Raw genomic sequence first — 12289 nt, forward strand, 5'->3', positions numbered from 1 at the left:
TGTCTTCCTTCCTCAAATATCAGGACGCAAACAAAGCACTATCCTCTCAAATTACTCAACACAGTACAAACTTGTTCTCTGCACCAAAAGTGCAAACAAAAAGCTGCAAGTGCAAAAGGTATCAAATAAAGCTCTCTGGAAGCTGCTGTCATTCAGTGATAAGCCTGCATGTGAGTAAACAGCCTTTGAATGGCTTCTGTTTGCTTCATCGCATGGCTGTTGCCAGCCTCCTTTTATGCTGCTCATTCCGAAGCATTCCAATTTTAGCCATCCTGGCTTGTACTTTTACAGTTAGATCTCTCTCTCTCTCTCCCCGCACCCCGCCAAACACACACCCTCTGCCTGACTTTATTAAAAGGCGATTTTCTAGACCATTAGCAGCAGCACAGCCTAGCTAATACAGCTGCAAAATAGAGAATCAATGAGTGGACTCTGCGATTAACTTTGCTATTAAAAATGAATTTCAGTTCGTTATAACAGCTCACACGCTTATGAGAGCCAGGCAGGTATGCTTAATCCTTTGCAGCAATGAAAGGAGATAAGGTGCAGTCAATCTCCAATGAAGACTGCATCGCTGAGGATGCCTGAAGGGACAGAAAATAACTTCCAGGGGGAAAGACATGCCTACTAAAGAGATGTAATATCCGTCCAGAGCGGCAGGTCTGGAACGCAGGAATCTGCCTTGCACCAAGTCAGACCACTGGCCCATCTAGCAGAGTATTGTCTGGACTGAGTAGCAGCAGTTCTCCAGGGTGTCAGGGCAGAGGTCTCCCCCAGCCTTAGCTGGAGGTGCCAGGGATTGAACCTGGACCTTCTGCATGCAAAGCAGTTCTGCCACTGAGACCCTTCCTGAGGTCTGCAGGGAGAGCTCTGTAAATCAAGCCAAGCCATGAAGGATGGCCATCTGTCACGGATGCTTTAGTTGAGATTCCTGCATGGCAGGGGGTTGGACAAGATGACCCTCAGGGTCCTTCCAACTCTACAATTCCATGAATCTATGTCTCATTAATGCTACTGCCTTGAGCATCCCTCTACTGTTTCACAACATCTGTGATCAGTTTTCCCCATAATCTTGATCACTAATGCAGTGCCTGCAGGCACATATGAGCCCATAGAGGCCTTAGCTCGTGCCTGCAGGGTCGCCACGCCACCACCACCACGACACACACTTAATTTAGGCTTGACCGAATCATTCTCTTACAGTCAATAAAGTAGGTTGCAGTGGCTTGCAACAGTAGTTACTTCTAAAAACACCTCTGGAAAATGCTTTTTTGTGCAGCTTTCTCTATACTGTATTCCAAAGCTTTCTGCTTGGTGTGTTAACCATTTCGTTGCTTTATTTTGTGATTGGCCTTTATATTTCGGTCATTCATATAAGGCGGCATAAAATAATGTTGTTAATAAATAAATAACAGAGCAGCAATACACAGAATCGGGGCCTGAATCTTTCAGTAGAAAGAATCCTTTACAATATCAGGAGACCTTAGCCTTAGGCAGGTGGTAAATAAACAAAAAAAAGACCACCCCAACTTTATTGGCTATTTATTTGTTAAGATTTCCTACTTGCTCTTCACCTTAAGAACCAAGGGCAGGTTACAAGAATGTAATGACACAATACTAAAATCAGTTAAAGGGGATGGCACAGCTCAGTTAGTTAGAGGGTGGTGCTGATAACACCAAGGTTGCAGGATCAATCCCCATGTGGGACAGCTGCATATTCTATGGTTCTATGATCTACCATGTAAAGAATAGGGTGAATCCTAAAAAACACCATACAATTCTGATTTGTGATACTGAAGCAACTAAACAGTTGGGGGTTTCCCACCTTTGGACTGACTATTTGGGGGTTCTTCATAACAAGCCAAGCTGAATCTATCTTCGGTGCCCCAGGTAGCTTTTCAATGTCCTCCAGAGAAATGCATGGGGGCAGGAGAGGTGGGGCATCCATATCTCTCTGGCTGTTTACCATCTACAGATTGCCACCCCTAGGGTTGCTGCCTAGAAAACCTCAGTTTGGCTCTAAGTAACAGATGCAAGCTTTTGTTGCAGAGCGCCTGCCAGGCCCCTTTGACTACCTGCTAACTGGGAAGAGCCACTGCTCAGAGGCAGACTATCTGCAGAAGGTCCTAGGTTCATTTCCCAGCATTTCCAGGTTGGGCTAGGTATATCCTCAGTCAGAAACCTGGAAAGCCAACTGTCAGTCAGCATGCAGAGAAAGAAAAGAGAACCTCACAGAATGCAGCCCCTCAAGTTCTTCTATCTGTCCCTTCAATGCTGATGGTGCTGTTTAGTTGCTCAGATGATAGAGGAGAGTGCACAAATGCATGCAGAAACTAGCTGACGGTACAAAGCTTGAAAATATTAATTAATTTACTTACTTACTTTTACTTACTTTTACTTACTTACTTACTTACATACTTACTTACTTTTACTTACATACTTACTTACTTATTAAATCCATCCCAAAGCAGCCCAAGCTAGCAAAAAAACAAGTGATGAAACAACTTTAAAACATCTTTAAAACAATTCCAATGCCGATGAAGACTGGGAAAGATCTCCACTTAAAAAGCTTGTTGAGAAAGAAGAAGGCCTTCAGCAGGGTGAAGGAAAGGCAGGAGAGATGGTACCTATCTAATCTTCTAGCAGAGGGACTGCCTCAGGCAGGTGCTGCAACACTTATAGCCCAATGAGGAATGGTTATCTGTTGGAGGTCCTCTCACCTGCAGAGTGCAGGGATAAATTGGGCATATAAGGGTTGAGTCACTATTTCAGCTATCCTGAAAGTTCACGTCTTTCGTTGTGCCACTTTTGCCTCTGGCTCTGATCTCACCACTGGCAGGTGGCCCCCCAGAAGGTTGCACAGAAGCTGGAAAGGGTTTTGCACTTCAGTAGACAGTACTGAGCTAGATGGACCACTGACCTGGCTATGCATAAGGCAGTTCCCTATGTTCTAACCAAAGAGACCCTACAAAGCTCCAAGGGTAAGCTAAGAAACAGCTCTCCACCACCAGTGGCCACAGACTCAAATGGCCGACTCAGAATAGCCTGTGGATTTAGTCTTTATATTCTCTTAGCCCAGGGGTCAGCAAATTTACCGCACCTCAGGCCAGTGTCTCCAGCACTGATCGTGCAGCGGGCCGGAGGGCGGGGGAGCACATGCCCATACATGTGCGCACACACTATTTCCGGCACACTTCTGGGTCGGAGGAGCACTGGAAATAGTTTGTGCACATGTGCATGGGCCTCCTCTGGCCCGGATGTGCACCGGAAATAACACTTGCGCATGTGCACAAGCTATTTCCAGTGCTCCTCCGACCCGGAAGTGGGCAGCCACGCAGCACAGCACCAGTAAGAGCGGGCAGTGGCAGTGGGCAGTGGGGGTCGCCGCAGGCTGGATAAAGAAGTCCCTCGGGCCTTAACCAGCCCGTGTGCTTTAGTTTGGGGACCCCTGTCCTAGCCACACCAGGAGGATGCTGAGCAGGTCCACTGGAGGTCCACTGCCCCACAGAAGAAAGCAGCCCTCACATCGCAAAGTCTTGCAGCCTATCTTTGCATCATCCAGAGCCCTGCCAAATCAAACCAAACTACCTTCTGTTCCAATATCCTGTTTACCACAGCAAGCAATAAAATATATCTGGATGGGAAGCCCTCAAGAAGAACATGAGGACAACAGTCCTCTCCCTCTGCTGTCCCCCAGCAACTGGCCATTCTGGTGGCAAATAACCATCTTGCCTTGTGGTCACCAGTAAACTTATCCTTGGTGCATTTATCTATGATTCCCTTTCATTTGTTTTATTTTATTTTAATTATTTTTTTTAAAAAAATCTTATTTATTGATTTTTCACAAAAACAAAAAAACTACAAATTTTAACATAAACCATAAGTTATTTTATCAATTGACTTCCCGTCCTTCCCTTCCACGCTTTCCATATTTACCCTTGAATGCTGCATATTTCACCTGCACTATTCAATACATCCATTTAAACCTATTTGTCTTTAAAAAATTAACGCTCATATTTCAAGTCCTGCTCACGTTTTCATCTCGCTTTAGCAACACTTGAAATGCTTAATAAAAGTTCCTTAGTCACCCCAGGAAGTTTTTATCATTTGGGTCTCTAATCTTTGCTGTTAATCTTGCCAGTTCTGTGTATTCCAACATTTTCCAAAGCTATTCTTCCTTGTTGGGCCTTCTCCTCCTTTCCATCTTTGGGAATTACAGTATTCGTGCTGCTGTCATTAAATACATAAATGTTAATAAATACTTTTAATTAAACTAAGCTATGTATAGACTAAACTATGTATAAGGCATTTATAAACTGCTTAATACGCTTAAGCTGTGTACCGTATTAAAAAAAAAGATTGCTATCATTAAGACCAAAATGCAACCTAAAACCAAAAAAACCTTAGAATAAAGGCACATAAAAGTAAGTAATAGTAAAGTAAGTAATTCAGGAGATTTTGAAGCCATCTAAGCTTCAGCATCAGTAAAAAATGAATGGCGTGCTCTTGGATGTAAAATAATTAAGTTGCTGGATAAGATATTAAGATCCAGGGCCTCCATGTTAGCATTGTCAAGAAATACTACCTGTTCTGCATGCAAGGCCAGTAGGACAGGCAGAGCTCAGAAGCCTCAAATCGCAGACAAGACAGTGATGCCAGGGGAACAGGTTTAGATCTGCTAGATACTAGGAAACATTAAGGGACAATTATGATCTTTGGCCACCTGTGCTAAGTGATGCAGGTGCAGCCGGCTTTCATTCCCAGTCGGTGGACCAGAGTGAACACTCCTTGACTCTGGTCCTCCATCTATGCTCCACCTCCCAGCCTGCCCAATTGGCCAGTTCAAATATTGATGTGGGTGGGCTATCCAGCCGTCCAATGGCTGGCCACACCAAGAGGAATTTCACCCCCCAGGGATGGAGGGGAAGCCTGTGATAGGTCAAAACTGCTGCCCACTCCCGAGCAGGGTAAGCAGCCATTATGGGACAAGGCAAGTCTGTACAGAAGGGACAGGCTCCATGTGAACAGAATCGGAACCAAATTGCCAGAACTTGATATAAAAAATGGTTTGCAGAGCTTATTGCTCACCAAGAGTCAAGCTGTGCATAATGTTCAGGAAAGAGCAACATCGGAAGCAATTTTCAACAGTATGGAAAGAAAAGAGTTATTTAGTCCTTCCCCCGTGCCACAGTCCAATCTGGTTCGTGGTGGGGTGTGGCAGCAGCTTTTTAGGCAAGGTATAGACAGTTGTAAGCAGGTGCTCCATACAATGTATAGTTTGATCCTAAGTTCTCCGTTAGCTGGGAGGGAACACTAATGCCACACAGAGCTCTTGCATGACCAGGATTGTGCAAAGTACAGAATGACGCGTATTTGCTCAATTTGTATGGTTTACATGGACCACTGGATATGGGTGGCGCTGTAGTCTAGGGCTTGCCGAACAGAAGGTCGGCGGTTCGAATCCCCATGACGGGGTGAGCTCCCGTTGCTTGGTCCCTGCTCCTGCCCACCTAGCAGTTCGAAAGCACGCCAAAAAGTGCAAGCAGATAAATAGGTGCCGCTCCAGCAGGAAGGTAAACGGTGTTTCCGTGCACTGCTCTGGTTCTCCAGAAGCGACTTAGTCATGCTAGCCACATGACTCGGAAGCTGTACACCAGCTCCCTTGGCCAATAAAGCGAGATGAGCGCCGCAACCCCAGAGTCGTTTGCAACTGGACCTAACGGTCAGGAGTCCCTTTACCTTTACATGGAGCTCAGGGGTCATCTTTCTTACTGGAGAATTTGCATTCTCTGGGTGCAAAATCTTACTGTTTTATTGTCTCTGCACACAGCTCCGGTGAAGATCTGTGACAGGCACAGGGATGCAACTGGCGTCATAAAGCAAAGGGGAGAAGATTCAATCTTTCTCTGCAACACTCACATTTAAAAACAGAAGCCAACATTCAATTGCCGAGGCCTGAGCAATGCCGTGCGTAGCACCCACGCTGGCCTTTCTGTGTGGGTGCAACCATCCACAAAGTCTATTCTCACAAACACCCGTGAGCCTGGAAGCCAGAAAGAAAATGCTAGCCTATGCTGACTCCGGCCTGCAGCAAGCTAGTTGTGTGCCTTCACTGTGTGCACAAAGCACAACTCACAGTGCACTCTTACAAGTAACACTAAGAAAGGATTAGTAGTTGCACATCAAACACCTCTCCCAGCACACAGCAGTATGTGTACACAGTGCACTCACCAGGAAATGAAGGTGCAGAAATTCAGCATGGGGCAGCCTTTTCCCACATCTTTTCTTACTGCCATGAAAGGATTGTGGCAGAAACCATCACAGGGGCCTTCAAAAGATCTGGGTGAGTGTACCCTATCCCTGACATCTATGGATGATTGCAGTGCCAGATTTCCTTTCCCCACATTGACATGCATCTATTCCCACCCACCCATCTGCAGGCTTCAAGTTCCCAAGCTATGTTTTCGTGCTGTGCATACAAGACACAGCCATAAACACATACGGGAAGCTCAGACCTCTGCCTTCCCTACTGGGTTTTCTGCTCATTAATCAGCACAACTTAATGGAGCTGTTCGTTCAAACAGAATAAGCCAGAGCCCTCATTAAGCCAGAAGTGTATGAGTGCTCTCTAGGAGAAAAAAAATTAAGAAAACAAAACACTAACTCATGCTGCAACCAGGCTTACAAATCAAGGAATTGGGGAGGGGAGGGCTGTGGTCCACACCCAAGCTTCTCTATCATTCAGGGAATTGCAAAGGGCTTGAAAGACCATCTGGCTCAAATGTCTACTGGCTTCAAAATCGGCACAGGAGCCAATATCTTCTCAGCTGGGGAGCATGGCCTGAGCCATTTTTTTTGACAGAATATAACACTAAACTAGGCAATTCTAAGAAGACTTTTGAGAAGCTACCACAGCTCAGTGGTAGAGCACAAGATTTGCATGCAGAAGGTCCCAGGTACAACTCTGAGCATCTCCAGTTAAAACTTTAAATGGAAGTTTAACCTCAGGAAGAAATTTGCATCAGAATCCACTTATTCAGGAAGTTTTACACGGAAACCCCTGCTAAACTGAAGGGGGTGGAAATGTCTCCATTTTAGCAGTGCCTTGCACCTGACATCATTAGGCGACTGACAGGTAGGCACGCCAATCCTGAGCGAGGATTTCATCCCAGGTGCCTCCAGTCCAAGTTCAGTCCTCCTCCCCACTACATCACAACAGCTTCTGCCAGCCTTGGTGACCCCAACCAAAGTCTGACAGGGAAGGCAGAGAAAAAGGTGGTATCTGCATTGAAATCATTCTGAAACATATCTGATTCTACCTCAAACCTAGTGGGCTTCTTTGCTTCTGCCGCCCCCATAAGAAGACTAACTCCAGAATCTAACACCCAAGAAGGCATCAAGGAGAGAAGCTAGAAGGTTTTAAACAGCCAGCCCACCCCAGAAACTGCTATTATGGCTCTAGGTTCCCATATAGATTCATCTTCAGCAGGGATGGGGGAACTGTAGTCCTATAGATCAGAGTTTCCCAAACTTGGGTCTCCATCTGTTTTTGGACTACAACTCCCATCATCCCTAGCTAGCAGGACCAGTTGTCAGGGATGATGGGGATTGTAGTCCAAAAGCAGCTGGAGGCCCAAGTTTGGGATTACAAATCCCACCATCCCAGACCACTAGCCATGCTGGCAGGGTCTGGTGTTCAACAACAGCTGTAGGGCCACAGGTTCCCCATTCCCCAATCAATAAATGCAAGGCCATTAGCATCATGAGTGGAGCCGTTATGGGAAGCCAAAATGGAGAAAAGCTTGGCTTTGCCTGAAAATCTAAATATACTTCACCAAAGAAAAAGTGGTGCTCTGGCGAACTCCCACCCCTCCAAGCCAGAATTCACTCCACAGCTTCATTTGGGACTTGATCTTCAACAAATAGTGAGATTCTACATGTATCAGCAGAAAACACCATTATTATTTTTTTCAAGTGTAACCAGAAGCACTCACAATCAAGAGCATTAGTCTCTCCTGGAAAATCCAGGACCTGGAAACCACAGCCTGGAGGGAACTGTCAGCAAATCTTGCCTCAGGCTTGTAAGTACTGCATGAGGTTCCACTTTATTTCCTGGGATAATTCAAGTCTTCCCCCATCAAAATTGACCAAAAGCCCCGCTAGGGACCAGAAGCATTTCTTTACAACCCTGCCTGATTGAGCAAATCAACTGCCTCGAGCTGGGAGCACACAACTGCCAAGGCAGAACAGGCGTGTTACACCATCTGCTGTTGACATGACAGTCCCAGGTCTTTAAATAGCCAAGGGTCAACCACAGGAGCTCAGAAAGCACGCATCTCCGTCCCAAGACACAGGCGTGCAATAGCAGCACACAAGACCCATCCAGCTGTCACCTCGCCCATCCCTGTCAGCCAAGCAAGGAGGTTTCCATCATACTTGGCAAAGGGAATTGTTTCAAGAGAGATGTTGCAAATGAAGGGCCATAGCTCAGTGGCAGAGGACCTGCTTCACAGGTAGGAGGTCCCTGGTTCCATCTCTGGTGTGTCCAGGTAGGACTGGAAACAGCTCTATTCTGAAAACCTATACAGCTGCTGCCAGTCAATTCAGACAATACAATAGCTGGAAAGACCGATGACCTGACTTTGTATAAAACAGCTTCCTGTGTTCCTAAGAATACTTATCAATAGCAACTTTTTTATTTTTAAAAAAGAAGGTTTGCTAAACAACTTATCCCAGAAACCCTCACTGAGACTTGCTGTTGCCACAGACCTGACTCTTTCATGAAAAGTAGAGGAAGCATCTTAGGATACACTATGAAAAAGAGTGACTCTACTTGCTGCCGGAGTTACAGAGATAATTCTCTGGAAGTACACTGGTCTTTGCTAATTTCGCACAATGATTTCTTCCTAATCTCCCCTTGAATGCCTAGGAATTTACGCAGCCGACAGAATGGCAACCTTTCTCCAGCTCTGTTCTGTTCGCGTTTCAGGAATGATAAGAAAAGGCAACAAGAAAAATCTAACAGTAAATCTAATACAGCCTTTGTCAGCCAGGTGTCCTCCAGATATATTGGTCTACAATTCACCACGGTAAGGGCTAGCGGAGAGCTACAGTCGAAAACATCTGGAAGATCCAGGTTGGCAGAGGCTAATCATACAGACACACTACTTTAAAGTTATTTATCATCTTCCCCAGTGCCACTTTAAGACTCCACCTGCCATCATAAAGGCTTCCTGTAAAGGCAGCCACAGAGCAAAGCACTGGACACACATTAGCCTATATCACTTGTACATCACAACAGCACAGCTTGCATTCTGGTTCCAATCAGTCAAAATAATTGCGAAATCACCCTTGAACTTCAACAAGACTCCTAGTGAATGCTGCAGTTTGTGAAGACTCAACTCAAAAAATGCTTTTGGGTCAGCAATGTTGCAGTGGGTGGGGAGTTAAGATGATGATGAAAGGATTCTTGTTAGGCTCTGGATCAAAGTTCAAATGCTCAGCACCAGCAACTCTCTGGACACTGCACTCTTGAGGAATGCAAAGCAGTTTGAGGCTCGCAGAAATCTGTACGATATCCAGCTCTTTACAAGCCGCAGCTGCTATTTTGGACTGTGAAGTCCAAGTTAAGTCACCATCCACTGAAGACTGCAAATTCCAAAGTTGTTGATGTAAAGATGTGTTCAGGGAAGACAATGGCAAATTATACAAAGGCAAGAGGGATGGGGGGGGTTAGCACACTGTAACTCCCTCTCCTTACCTGCTGGGGTCAGGTAAGGCCACTGAGTGGCAGACAGAAGCTCTAACATGCAAACCTCTCTCCAAGCTTGCTGAATCTAAATAATCCAACAGCCCACAGCATCTGAGCTGCAAACAATATCAGAGATGTCTGTCACTAAATACTAATATAAAATGTGGAGTGAAACACATCGCAGGTAAATATTTTGTTTCAAGCCTAAGTAAACCTAATAGCTTCAGAGAATTCCAGCTCTTAGGTTAAACCCTGAATATTCTGCACCGTATCAAGTTTCTGTCTTTAGCCCACAGAAAACATGATATGTGCCGAAGCCATTGGCACCGTTAGTGCAAGCAAAATCCCTAGAAGGCGACAGCTTAAATCTTCTCAATTGTCATCAAGCCACAGACCCAGAAATTGATTCTTCCAAAGTCCTCCACGACAGCCTCATACATGCACCGTGCTTTCCTCTGTCCAGACAAAAAATGCAGTGCCAAAGCAGAAAAAGAACCGGCTGTCTAAACTTCAGCCCGACCTGAAAATTTCACATTGCCCAAAACTGCAGAATTTAGTTAAGCTGCAGTTCAGTTTGCTACCCAAACCAGGAGAACAAGAATCTTAGACACCGTGGACCTTGCTTCAGTGACGCAACTGGGAACTTGCAAATGAAAGAGGACAGGATTAGATCTGGAGTGGGGAGGGCAGAGGAAGGATGCTGCAACCACATATTCTACTCAGGATGGAAAAAGCAGAGAAAGAACCCAAGGATGCTGTCTTTCCTCTACAGGGGCAGCCCGCTAGCTAAGGGTGGCAAGAGATGAAGCAACCCAACCAGTGGATGGTGTGCAATTATCTTTCTCCACCACCCCTTCCAACTTCAGTGTCTCAGGCTAGCACCTGGGAGAGAAAACTTGTTTCAACTGGTGTTACCTGGCGGTGCACCTGCCCTCCCGCTCGGCTCCGCTGGCAGCTCCATTAATCCCCCCTGGCAAACCACCCACAATATTGCTGCGCTCCCAAGAGTCAGATGTGCACCTGGAAGAGAGCCAGAAGCATTCAGATGTGGAACCACAGCCAGAAGAGGGGAGCTCAGGGTCAGCAGGGCCATGACTGGGGACACACACCTGCCACCATGTCAGAAGTGCGTAGGCACAAGTGTTCCGAAGTCTGCAGTGCCAAAAGGGATTGGCGGGGTGGCAAAGGAAGGGGCCACCTTACCGCCATCTCAGCTCTTTGGCAGAAAACTCAACTCTGCAAAATACTGAGGAAAATTCTGAAGCGGGGGCGGGAGGGGGCCGGGAGAGGGTTGCCCCTCTGCCAAAAGGCGGGGGCGCAGGTATATGCAAGGCCACTTCACGCTCACATCCTTACACATCACAAAGCAGCACATCCACGCTCCAAAATACGCACTTCTCTACCTTTCAAACAGTGCAACCTAAAACTGACTCCCTCCCCCCCCCCCGCGCGCGCCGCCCTACTAGCCATTCCTGCAGACCGGTTGTTAACCCCTTCCTTCCCTCCGCTTCTCCCAAGCCAAATCCAAGTACTCACAACCCGTGGGAGCCGATCCTTTTCCCCGCCCGCCTGAAGGAAACCTACTTCCTCCGCTCTTGGTTATGCCCCCCTCAGTTAACCCCTTCTTGCCTGCACAAGAGGTTCAACACCTCTCTCCCATCTCTGGAGTGGGCCCGCCAGTCCGCGACGCCCAGCGTCCCCACCACCACCACCACCCCACTACCCCGCACGCCCTCCGCTCTTCTCTTGGGGCGATCGCCAGAGCGCAAAGGCCACCTCCTTTGCGCCGCGCTGCGCGAGCCCTCTCGTCGGGGCGGCGACCACCGCCCGCCCGTCCAGGGCTCGTTCCTTCGGCGGCGGCGTCCTTTCTACTTACCAGCCGGTGCGAGGAATCTCCGCGCCACCGCCGCTGCTGCCGCCCGGCTGTCATCTTGCTGGAAGCGCGGAGAGGAGGAGGAGCCGGCACAGAGAGCGCGGAGCTGCCGGTCGGGGAGCGTGTGCGGGAAGATAGGGAGAGAGGGAGGGAGGCAAGGCTGGCCCGGCCGATGGGAGGAGAAAGGGAGGGCAGGAAGGAAGCCGGAGCCACAGCCGCGCACTCCTCCTCCTGCCCGCTGTTCCCTCCTCTTGGCCGGAGCGTCCCCCCCGAGCGAAGGCGAGACGCAGACCGTCCACTTCCAAGCGCGCACCGGCCGACGGACAATGGCAGCAGGGGAGCCGGCTGAGGGGCCGCCCTCCACGTGCTGGCTCTGAGGACGGCAGCCGTCGCTAGAGGGCCTTCGGGAGACCGCAGGAGGAGGAGGAGGAAGAGAATCAGCGGACCGGGAGCCCTTCGTCGCGGCGGAGGCGGCGACGTCAAATCCTAAATCAAACTCGCGTCGCATAATCAGTCGGTAGCATGACCTGGCGGAGGAGGCGGCCCCCTTTCATAATTACACATAAAGCAGGTCTCGTGGCACCTTTTAGAGACAAGCAAGATTCCCCACCTTATGCCAGATGAATTGTGGCATAAGCCTTTCCAAATTGGGAGTCCTGTCCAAC

At 47.9% G+C, this 12289-nt stretch overlaps 1 protein-coding gene across 1 annotated transcript in view; it reads right to left on the bottom strand.

Moving 5' to 3' along the window:
- Positions 1-11726, bottom strand: part of MID2 (midline 2) — a 201649-nt gene extending 189923 nt beyond the window's left edge. Inside the window, exon 1 of the mRNA XM_053374783.1 lies at positions 11628-11726. The gene's annotated coding sequence lies outside the window, so the exon portion shown is untranslated. The remainder of the gene's footprint in view (positions 1-11627) is intronic.
- Between the last annotated feature and the right edge of the window lie 563 nt (positions 11727-12289).

Source organism: Podarcis raffonei, chromosome Z, assembly GCF_027172205.1.
Source record: "Podarcis raffonei isolate rPodRaf1 chromosome Z, rPodRaf1.pri, whole genome shotgun sequence".
Taxonomy (NCBI): Eukaryota; Metazoa; Chordata; class Lepidosauria; order Squamata; family Lacertidae; genus Podarcis; species Podarcis raffonei.